Here is an 11971-nt window from a genome sequence, read left to right on the forward strand (position 1 = left end):
AGTCCCTTTTCTATTCCTGCCTTTTTGTATTTAGCCCTTCTGTACTTTCTATTCTTGTTAGACAAATTCCAAAGTCAGAGCTATATATTATTTCTCTTTTCTTAGCTTGTGATTCATGAGTTTTCGGGTATTGGATTGAATATTGGTTTTGAGATTTACATATGGTGTATGTCGAGCGGCACATTTAAACACTGTTATTTCCTTAATTCTATTCTTAAACTATTTTACTTCCGTAATTTGTTTTTTTTTATTTCGAAATTTAGGCTTACCTAGTCGCAGAGACTAGTTGTCGTTATGACAGTTCACAGAGGGTGAACTAGGGTCGTGAAAAGTTGGTATCATAACTCTAGTTTATAGGAGTCACGGATCACAAGCCGTTTATTAGAGTCTCGTTGATCGGTATAGAGACGTCTGTACTTATCTACGAGAGGCTATGTAACTGTTAGGAAAATTCCACTTCATTTGACTTCCCTATCATGCGAGATTTTTGATATCACAATTCTAAACTTATGTCTTCTATTCTCTCACAGATGGTGAGGATAGGTGCTACTCGAGATGATCAAGAACTCGCGCCCTCTACTACTGCCGTCAGAGGTCGGGGCCGAGGTAGAGGCCGAGGACGCGCACGTGGTGCAGCAAGAGCACCTACACAAGCTGCCACCGAGGTACCACCAACAATTCCAGCTGGAGTCCAGGCACCCGACACGCCTACTGCTACTACTACTTTGGCCCTTTAGGAGACTTTGGCACAGTTCCTGAACATGTTTGGTACATTGATTAAGGCGGGATTGATTCAAGTTGTATCGACTACTTCACAGGTCGGGGAGGGACCCAGACTCCCCCCGCCCCCACTCCAGAGCAACGAGTTCCCATTGGTTAGGTTCCAGGTGTCATGGCAACACAGCCTGTGGTCCCAGTTCAGCGGGTGGTGAGGACTTCTCGCCGAGTAGGGGATAGGTAGGTCCAAGAGAGAGAGGACAGATGAGGTCAGGAGGGAGAGTATAGAGGAGTGAGTAGACCTCGTAGATTGGAGAGACCCACTGGTCCATATTTTGGAGGAAGAGTACGACATGGTAGAGGTTTTGTGGGTCACCCAGCTCAGTTTGCATCTCAAATTTCACACAGGGTTTCAGGTGTTCAGGGGTTTTGGAGTACCCGTACCATACAGTTTCCACTACCATATCAGCCGTGAGGTTGCTTTGAGTGTGGGGACATATGCCATGTGGTGAGGTATTGCCCTAGACTTGGGAGGAGTGCACCTCCACAGACTTCTCAGCAACAGCGTACCCTGTAGAGTTCTCAAGCTATGGTCACATCCCTAGTTGCTACCCCACCTGCCCGTACCAAGGCTGTTGCCTCTGATTCTGTCATCACATGTATTGTCATGGTTTGTTATATAGGTGTACCAGTTCTATTCGATCTAGGCTCCGCTTATTCTTATGTGTCTTCTTATTTTTCTCCGCATTTGGGTGTACCTCGGGATTCGTAGAGTTCCCCTATTTACGTTTCTACTTCGGTGGGAGATTCTCTTGTTGTGGACCGCATTTATCGGCCGTGTTTGGTTACTCTTAGTGGTTTTGAGACCAGACCTGATTTATCGTTACTCAGCATGGTTGATTTTGATATTATCTTGGGCATGGACTAGTTATCACCCCATTATGCTATTCTTGATTGTCACACCAAGACCGTGACGCTGGCTATGCCAGGTGTACCGCGTGTTGAGTGGAGGGGTGCCTTAGATCACACTCCCGGTAGAGTTATTTCTTTCCTTAAGGCTCAGCGAATGGTTGAGAAGGGGTGTGACGCGTATCTAGCTTATGTGAGAGATGTCAGTATTGATACCCCTTTTGTTGATTTAGTCCCTATAGTACGAGATTTTTCCGATGTGCTTCCAGCTGATCTTCCGGGCCGCCTGATAGAGATATTGATTTTGGTATTTATCTGTTGTCGGTCACTCAGCCCATTTGTATTCCTTCGTATCGTATGGCTCCTCCTAAGTTGAAGGAGTTGAAGGATCAGTTACAGGAATTGCTTGATTAGGGTTTTATTCGACCCAGTGTTTCACCTTTGGGTGCTCTTGTATTGGTTGTAAAGAAAAGGATGGTTCTATGCGTATGTGTATCGATTATCGCCAGTTGAACTAGGTTATAGTGAAGAACCGTTATCCTTTGCCTCGTATTGATAATCTGTTTGACCAGCTTCAGGGTGTACATGTGTTCTAAGATTGACTTGCGCTCAGGTTACCATCAGTTGAAGATTCAGGAGCCAGATATCCCGAAGATTGCTTTCAGGACTCGGTATGGTCATTACGAGTTCCTTGTCATGTCATTTGGGCTGACCAATGCCCCAGCATCTTTACGCATTTGATGCACAGTATGTTCAGGCCATATCTCGAATCGTTCGACATTGTCTTTATGGATGATATTCTTGTATACTCCTAGAGTCTGGAAGACCAGGAGTAGCACCCGAGGACAATGCTTCAGACTCTAAGGGAAAAGAAATTATATGCAAAGTTCTCGAAATGTGAGTTTTAGTTGGACTCTGTGGCTTTCTTGGGTCACGTGGTGTTGAGTGGGGGTATACGGGTGGATCCGAAGAAAGTTGAGGTAGTGCAGAGTTGGCCCAGACCATCCTCAACTACAGAGAATCGTAGTTTCCTTAGTTTGGTAGGTTATTACCGTCGATTTATTGAGGGGTTTTCTTCTATTGCAGCACCTATGACCAGACTAACCCAGAAGGGTACTCCGTTCCAGTGGACGGAAGAGTGTATTGCGAGGTTTCAGAAGCTCAAGATAGCTTTGACTACAGCCCCAGTTTTGATATTGCCTACAGGTTCGGGTTCTTATACTGTCTATTGTGATGCCTCGAAGATTGGCCTTGGAGCGGTTTTGATACAGGGCGGTAGGGTGATTGCCTACACGTCCAGACAATTGAAGGTACATGAGAAGAATTATCCTGTCCATGATCTTGAGTTAGCTGCTACGGTTCATGCCTTGAAGATCTGGCGTCATTATTTGTACGGTGTGCCTTGTGAGATTTATACGGATCATCAGAGCTTCCAGCACTTGTTCAAGCAAAAGGATCTAAATTTGCGCTAGAGGAGGTGGCTTGAGTTATTGAAGGACTATGATATCACTATTCTGTATCATCCGGGCAAGGCCAATGTGATGGCCAATGCCTTGAGTCGCCGGGCAGAGAGTTTGGGGAGTTTGGCATATTTACCAGGATCAGAGAGGCCTATGGCAATGGATGTTCAGGCCTTAGACAGCCAGTTTGTGAGACTGAATCTTTCGGAGCCCAGTCGGGTTCTAGACTGTGTGGTTTCTCGATCTTCCCTATTTGATCGTATCAGGGAGCGGCAGTATGATAACCCTTATTTGCTTGTCCTCAAGGACAAGGTTCAGCATGGTGATGCCAGAGATATGACTATTGGTGATGATGGGGTATTGAGGATGCAAGGTCGGGTCTGTGTACCCAATACTGATGGTATTCAGGAGTTGATATTGGATGAGGCTCATAGTTTACGATATTCCATCCATCCGGGTGCCGTAAAGATGTATTAGGATTTTAGGCAGCACTATTGGTGGAGGCGGATGAAGAAAGACATAGTCAGATTTTTAGCTCGGTGCCTCAATTGTCAGCAGGTGAAGTATAAGCACCAGAGACCGGGTGGGTTGCTTCAGCAGATAGAGATTCCGGAGTGGAAATGGGAGAGAATCATCATGGACTTTGTAGTTGGACTCCCTCGGATTGCGAAGAAGTTCGATGCCATTTGGGTGATTGTGGATCGGCTGACCAAGTTCGCGCATTTCATTCCTATGTGTGTTACTTACTCCTCGGAGCGGTTAGCAGAGATTTATATCCGGGAGATTGTTCGTCTGCATGGTATTCTAGTTTCCATCATTTCAGACAGAGGTACTTAGTTCACATCATGGTTCTAGAGGGCCGTTCAGCAGGAGTTGGGTACTTGGGTGGAGTTGAGCACAGTATTTCACCCCCAGATGGAAGGACAGTCTGAGCGCACTATTCAAATTCTTGAGGATATGTTCCGTGCGTGCGTGATTGAGTTTGGAGGGTCTTGGGATCAGTTCTTGCCATTGGCAGAGTTTCTTACAACAATAGTTATCAGCCCAGCATTCAGATGGCGCCGTATAAGGCTTTATATGGTAGGAGGTGCAGGTCTCCAGTGGGTGGTTTGAGGCGGGTGAGGCTAGACTATTGGGCATAGAGTTAGTTCAGGATGCCTTGGAGAAGTTTAAGGTGATGCAGGATAGACTCCGTACAGCCCAGTCCAGACAAAAGAGCCACGTTGACCGGAAGGTTCGTGATGTTCCTCTATGGTTGGTGAGCGGGTTCTGCTTCGGGTCTCGCCCATGAAGGGCGTCATGAGATTTGGGAAGAAAGGGAAGTTGTGTCCGAGTTTTATTAGCCCTTTTGAGATATTGAGTCGTGTTGGGGAGGTTGCTTATGAGTTTGCCTTATCTCCCAGCTTGGCAGGAGTTCATCCGGTATTTCATGTTTCGATGCTCTGGAGGTATCACGGTGATCCGTCGCACGTGTTGGATTTCAGTTCAGTCCAGTTGGACGAGGATATATCCTATGTTGACGAGCCAGTGGCGATATTGGACATGCAGGTCAGAAAGCTGAGGTCAAAGAACATTGCATCAGTAAAGGTTTAGTGGCGGGGTTAGCCGGTCCAGGAGGCGACTTGGGAGACCGAGCAGGATATGCGCAGCCGATACCCTCATCTTTTCACTACTTCAGGTATGTCTCTATGCTCGTTCGAGGACAAACGAATGTTTAAGTGTGGGAGGATGTAACGACCCAGCCGGTCGTTTTTAGAATTAACGCCTGATCCCTTATTTAACTACTTCCCTGTGTTTATTTCTGCGATTTTGGTTTGCCGAGATGTTCGGTTTTGAGTTTGGGAGAGTTTTGGGACACTTAGTTCCTAAATGAGAGCTTAAGTGTTGGAAAGTTGTCCGTAGTCAGAATAGTATGAAGCCGGACTCGGAATGGAAATCCGATGGTTTCGTTAGCTTCGTTAGATGATTTCGGGGTTAAGAGCGCGATCGGAATATGTTTTGGAGGGCCGTAGCTAATTTAGGCTTGAAATGCCGAAAGTTGAATTTTTGAAGTTTCCGGTCTGATAGTGAGATTTTGATCCGAGGGTCGAAATAGAATTCTGGAAGTTGGAGTAGCTCCGTAGTGTTTAATGTGATGTGTGTGCAAAATTTTAGGTCATTCAGACAAGGTTTGATAGACCTTTTGATAGAAAGTGTGTTTTTAAAATTTTTTGGAATTCTTAAGCTTGAATCCGATGAAAGATAGGTGTTTTGAGCGTTCCGAAGGTTGGAAAAAGTTTGAATGAAGTTTTAGGATATGTTGGTTCCTTTAGTTGAGGTCCCGGGGGCCTCGGGTGTGATTCGGATGCTCAAGGGATCATTTCAAGTTGTTAAAAGATTGTAGATTTTGTTCAGCTGTTGCAGAGGGATTTTGCCCTTTGCGTTCGCGAGCGAATCATTGCGTTCACGAAGAGTCAGTGGGGATGCATGGAAATTTTGCCTACGCGTTCACGAGGTGGCCTCCGTGTTCGTGAAGGGTAGTGATATTGAGCATCGCGTACGCGGGAAAGGGACCGTGTTCGCGTAGAGAGATGTTGTCAGCTGGGTTCGAGGGGGGATAGCCCTTCACGTTCGCGAGATGGGTGACGCGTTCGCATAGGGCTGGTTAGTGGAAGCTATGCGTTCGCAAGAGTAATGTCGCATTCGCATAGAAGGATGTTTGGTCAACGACTTATTGTGCTTCGCGAACGCAAGGCCTTGACCGCGTTCGCGATGAGGGAATTTAAAAACCCGAGCAGAATGTTTTAAAGGCGTTATTTCGCAAATTTTAGCCTAGTTTCCTCCATTGTTAGGCGATTTTGAAGCTTTTTGAAGAGGGTTGAAGAGGGATTCAAGGGGATCCACTTAGAGGTAATATTTTTGACTTCATAACTCGTTTTTATGTGATTAAAGACTTAATTAGTGGTGAGAAATTTGTGAAAAAGGGGTAATTAGGGCTTGAGTTTAAGAGACCTTTAATTAAGGATTTGAGGGGCCAATTGGACTCCAATTTTGGTGTTCTTGTTATGTATAGACTCCTGAGAATACGAGATTTTTGAAAATATAAATTTCATCCAATTCCGAGACGTTGGACTGAGGGGCATTTTGGTCATTTTACATAATTTAGCATATTAGCTTAGAATTTAATTGTAGAATCAGTTACTTGAAGTGTTATTTATAATATGCAATTAAATTGAATAGATTTGGGCTATTTGGAGTCGGATACTCGTGGCAAAAGTGTGGTTTCAAGTTAATTTTGTGAGCCGGTTCGAGGTAGGTGGCTTGTCTAACCTTGTGTTGGGGACCTTCCCTTTAGGATATGATATTTGGTAATTGAATGCCTTGTACGTGAGGTAATGAGCGTGTACTTGAACTAATTGTTGAAAATCCGATTTTGCTTTAAGTATTTAAAACTGAGTTCCTTTCTTACCTGCTTTATTATACTTGTAAATTAGCTTGTTGTTAGTTAGAAAAGCATGTTTAGTTGACTTGAATTGCCTATTTGCTAAATTGCCTTGGTTTCATTACGTGGAGCATGTTAGGCTAGAATCACTTGTTGCCTTGGTATGAAATTTCATTTCTGAATAGCTTCTTGTTGTTGCTGTGCATTTACATTGGGACTACGGATGTGGGATTCCGGTAGCTCCCCCTTGTTTGTTTACTTTGGGACTGCAGGTTCGATTCCCGATAGACCCCCCTGCACATTTACTTTGGGACTGCGGGTTAGATTCCCGATAGATCCCCCTACACAGTCATATGGAACTACGGGAATGGACCACTTAGATTCCCCCCAGTACTGGGTATTTATATTTGGGGACTACGGATCGAGATTTCCGGTAGATCCCCCGCGCATTGATAGTGGGACTATGAGACGGTATCCCGGAAGATCCTTCGGGCACATATTTGATGGACTACGGGACGATATCCCGGGAGATCTACTAGATAGTTGTGATTGGGACCTCAGGACGGTATCCTGGGAGGTGCCCCGGTTGTTACCACTGCGTTGAGCTATATTTCTTTCCGTTGTTTGTTTGTCTCTGTTCTAGCTATTGTTGTTCTTTCAATTTTATGTTATTCCCTACTGTTGCACTTATTTATACTGTTTTGATTACACGGTTAACCCTTATATTTTATTTGATCTCAGTAGGGCCCTGACCTTCCTCGCCACTACCCGACCGAGGTTAGGCTCGGCACTTACTGAGTACCGCTAAGGTATACTCATGCCCCTTCTGCGCATGTTTTTCATGTGCAGATCCAGGTACTTCTTCTCAGGCCTACTATCCTTGAGGGAGGCGACTACTTAGAGACAAATTCCGGAGTCAGAGCTATGTAGTATTTCTCTTTTCATAGCTTGTGATTCGTGGGTTTTCTGATCTTGGATTGGATATTGGTTTTGAGATTTACATATGGTGTATGCCGAGCGGCACATTTAAACAATGTTATTTCCTTAATTATGTTCTTAAACTATTTTACTTCCGCAATTTGTTTTTTTTATTTCGAAATTTAGGCTTACCTAGTCGCAGAGACTAGGTGCCATCATGACAGTTCACGAAGGGCGAACTAGGGTCATGACAAACATCCACGAACTACTACGAATACTACATACATCAGTTTGAAGGAAAAGTAAAGCTGTTTGTCTCGAATACATGAGATAACATGATATAAAGTAAAGTTGTTGACTGAAGGCTGGCTCCCGAACTACTGTTGTGTACGTAACACATAAGTGCAGAGTGTAGCATCAGCACAACTAACCCCATGTGTTGGTAAGTGTCTGGCCTAACTCCAGCGAGGTAGTGACGAGGCTAGAACCAGACTTCAGATAAACCTGTGTAGTTATATAATATATGGTGGGAAAGTAAATAGGTAATAAGCAGTTAAAAAGGGAGGGGGTACATGCTTCGGGGAAACAACTCAACCTAGCAGAAACCAAATAAATATGAAAGAACAGTACAGTATCTACAACAATGTAATAATACTACTGTTGCGGCGCGCAACCCGATCCTTTATCATTTAACATTTTTGCAACGTTCAACCCGATTCATATATATAGCTGTTGCGGCGTGCAACCCGATCCAATATAATAACTATTTCGGCGTGCATCCCGATCCATATATGTATATATTAATAAAAATATTGCGGCGCGCAACCCGTTCCAAATATATAACTTACAATGATCATAACAACAATCCCGACAAGGGATTTACCATAAGTTACACTATCCCGGCAAGGGAACTCAACAGTACAAGTATATACGTCCCGGCAAGGGAGAATCAGCTATAATCAATCTCAACTCAACTCCTAATCATCCCTATTATCACCATTTCTAACTCATAAGTAACTTCCACGAAAATAAACTAAGCCTTTTCTCAATACCACGAATTTACTCACTATTGCAACCATAATATTATTTAAGAATACAACAAGTATCAATTTAAGACTCACGGTCATACTCGACACCAACGTATAGATACTCGTCACCATGCCTATACGTCGTACTCAACAAGAAACAAGTAGCAAATATGACTCAACTCCTAATCCCTCAAGCTAAACCGAACACTTACCTCAAACTTCCACGACCAACTCAATCCTCAATTACCGCTTTTCCTCTCGAATTTGGCTCCAAATCAACTGTATCTATACATAAATGACTTCATAACATCAATAAATGCTAAACAATGCGAATCCAATGTGTAATTATAGCTTTCCAATCATTCTTCCCAAAAATCCAAAAAATGACCCCGGGCCCGCTTGGTCAAAACACGAGGTTCGGACCAAAATCAAATCACCCATTCACTCACGAGCCCAAATATAAAATTATTTCAAGAATTCGACCCCAAAACGAGGTCTAAATCACAATTAATCAAAAATTCCTAACTCTACCCAAATCCCTAATTTTCTACCCTTAATCACATGTTTTAGGCCTAGAAATTCAACAGATGTTGATAAAAATGGAAGAAAATAAGTTGAAGATTACTTACCCAAGAGATTATGGTGAAGAAGTTCTTTAGAAATCGCCCAAGAGGTGTGGAGAAGATGAAGTTTGTGAAAAATTATGAAAATCCCGAAATGCATTATGTTTTTGAGACTTAAAATAACTGGGCGGATTTGTTCATCGCGTTCGCAATAAGCTCATCACGTTCGCAATGAGTTAGGTCAGACAGACCTTCGCGTTCGCGGAAGACGGCTCACGTTTGCGGAGCTTTGGCTCCTCAAGCCTACGCGTTCGCAGGCCAGTGACCGCGTTCGCAATGCACAAAGTGGTGACCCTCCCAGCCCAGGCTGTAAGCCTTCGCGTTCGCGTTACCAGGCCCGCGTTCGCGAAGGGAAGACCCCCCAATGCTTCACGTTCATGACCTGGTTCACGCGTTCGCGTAGAAGGAATTTCCTTCAGCAAAATTAACACATCGCGTTCGCGAGGGTCCTCCCGCGAACGCAAAGAAGGAAATATCAGAACACCAGAAACTGGAAAACCTGCAACTTTTTATAAGTCTAAAACCTTCCAAAACACATCCGAAATGCACCCGAGCCCTCGGGGCTCCTAACTAAACACATGTACTAACTCAACAACATCATACAAACTTATCCATGCGATCAAATCGCCAAAATAACCTTAAAACCAATGAATCAAACCTCAAAATCAAGAACTTTTTCTCAAACTTCATCCAGTTTCAAATTTAGAAATTCAAGTCCGAATCACGTCAAACGACATCCGTTTTTAACCAAATTTTACAGGAATGACTTAAACCATATGTAAGACCTGTATCGGACACCGGAACCAAAATACGGGCCCGATACCATCGCTTTCTGATCAGATTTTATTTCAAATTTCCTTAAACATTTCCAGAAAATAAGTTTTCTTAAAAATTCATTTCTCAGGCTTGGAACATCGGAATTCGATTCCGGGCATACGCCCAAGTTCCATATTTTTCTACGGACCCTCCAGGACCGTCAAATCATGGGTCCGGGTCCGTTTACCCAAAATATTGATCGAAGTCAAATTTATTCATTTTAAAATCAAAACTTAGCATTTTTCACAGAATTTCATATCTAAACTTTCCGGCTATGCGTTCAGACTGTGCACGTAATCGAGGTAACTTTAAATGAGGTATTCAAGACCTCGAAAGCACAGAATTTGATTAAAACAAGTGATGACCCTTTGGGTCGTCGTAATTTTGCTGTCCCAATCACTATTTGGACAAAAGTGTTGTTCTATCAGCGTTGGAGAACTTTTTGAAAATGTTTTGTCGGAGAACTTTTTGAAAATGTTTTGTCGAAGAAATTTTTAAGATCGAGGAGGAAGAACAATTTGAAAACACATGCTATTGCCTGTTTCACCACCTCAGTCACCGTTCTCACATATAAGTGTTGTTTTATTAGTGTCTGGACGGATTTTTGAAAATATTTTGTCTGAAAATATTCTAAGACGCCAACAACAACAACAACTCCGGTGAATTTCCACGAGTGGGGTCTGGAGAAGGTAAGATATAAGAGAAGCAATTTCCGATCGACCCTTGGCTAAAGAAAGAAGGAAAAGTTTCAAAGAACTTTTGAAAATAATTTGTGCTTGAATTGTTTAGTTTCTCCCAAACACTATAGACTTTCTGTTTTGAGATTTATTTATTTATTTATGAAAAATACTTTATTTTCTTGGCCAACAATAAGCCGTTATTCTTTTGCAAATAAATATTGATTGCTATTAATTAACGTGCTAATAAAGCATTAATTTAATCTCAAAGGTTTAAACCTCAAAATTAAGAGATGCAATGATATCTAAACTTGCTTAAAATAAATTTCTACCGAATATCATATGACTATATGAATTAGAACTATCTTTGGTAGAGTTGAAAAAAAAAAGGAAGGAAGAGTAGAAGAGAAGCTCCTTTATTTACTACTTTCAAACTTTAATCTTACTTCTAAATTAGACCCATATGAGAAATATGCTCTTTTATTTTCTTTGTACTATACCAAACAATCGACAAAGTAAATTTTGAATTTCTTATGCGAAACAAACAAATAAATGAATTTCTCTTTTATTTATATTTTTCCTTTCCTTTGTTAAACCAAATATGATATGAAAGAACTACTTCATAAATAAATATTGTAAACAATTTATTTCTAAATATAAGAGTTCTTTATAATCGTGCGAAGCGCGATAAGTTCACTAGTTATGAAATTAGGTCTTCACATTATAAAGATTGTGTACACACTACTCTTTTTAAATCTCACTTGTGGGATTATACTAGGTTTGTCGTTATTAAATATTAGTTAGGATTAATTCAAGTTAGTAATATGTAAGCCATATGCTTATAATATACTATTATCTTTGATCTTATTGTAGAAAACTTTTTATTAATATGAAAAGAGTAGTTTAATTTAAAGTTCTTACAATAATTCTGTTCTCCTATTAAAAGTAGACAATCTTTCCTTAAAAATAAAAATAAGTAAAGATTACTTTTTTCTCTGTTTCTATTACAAACTTTAATAATATGTAAGGCAAAATAAAATCATGAATCTACTATTAAAAACTGTTGGGGCTGAGCTAACACGTTATAGCATGGAAAATCTAAACAAATTGAAAATCTTAACAAATAGAGTCCCCTAAAGAGGCATGGATTTGGAACCTTAAGTAAATTTAACGAATAATTTTAAGCGCCACTAAATTTATATCAGAAGAAAAATGTAGCAAAAGCTATAAGTCGCACAATTGGGGACTTCTATTAATAAAATAGTTGAATGTCATCACACATTGAGAAAACGAGAGAAGCAGAGAAACAGAGAAAGAGGATGAACTAATACAACTCTAGCAACAACATAGTCTAAAGCACACATGTGTCACGATCCCAAACCGGACCCGGTTATGATGGCGC

This window comes from Nicotiana tabacum, chromosome 18, assembly GCF_000715075.1.
Source record: "Nicotiana tabacum cultivar K326 chromosome 18, ASM71507v2, whole genome shotgun sequence".
Taxonomy (NCBI): domain Eukaryota; kingdom Viridiplantae; phylum Streptophyta; class Magnoliopsida; order Solanales; family Solanaceae; genus Nicotiana; species Nicotiana tabacum.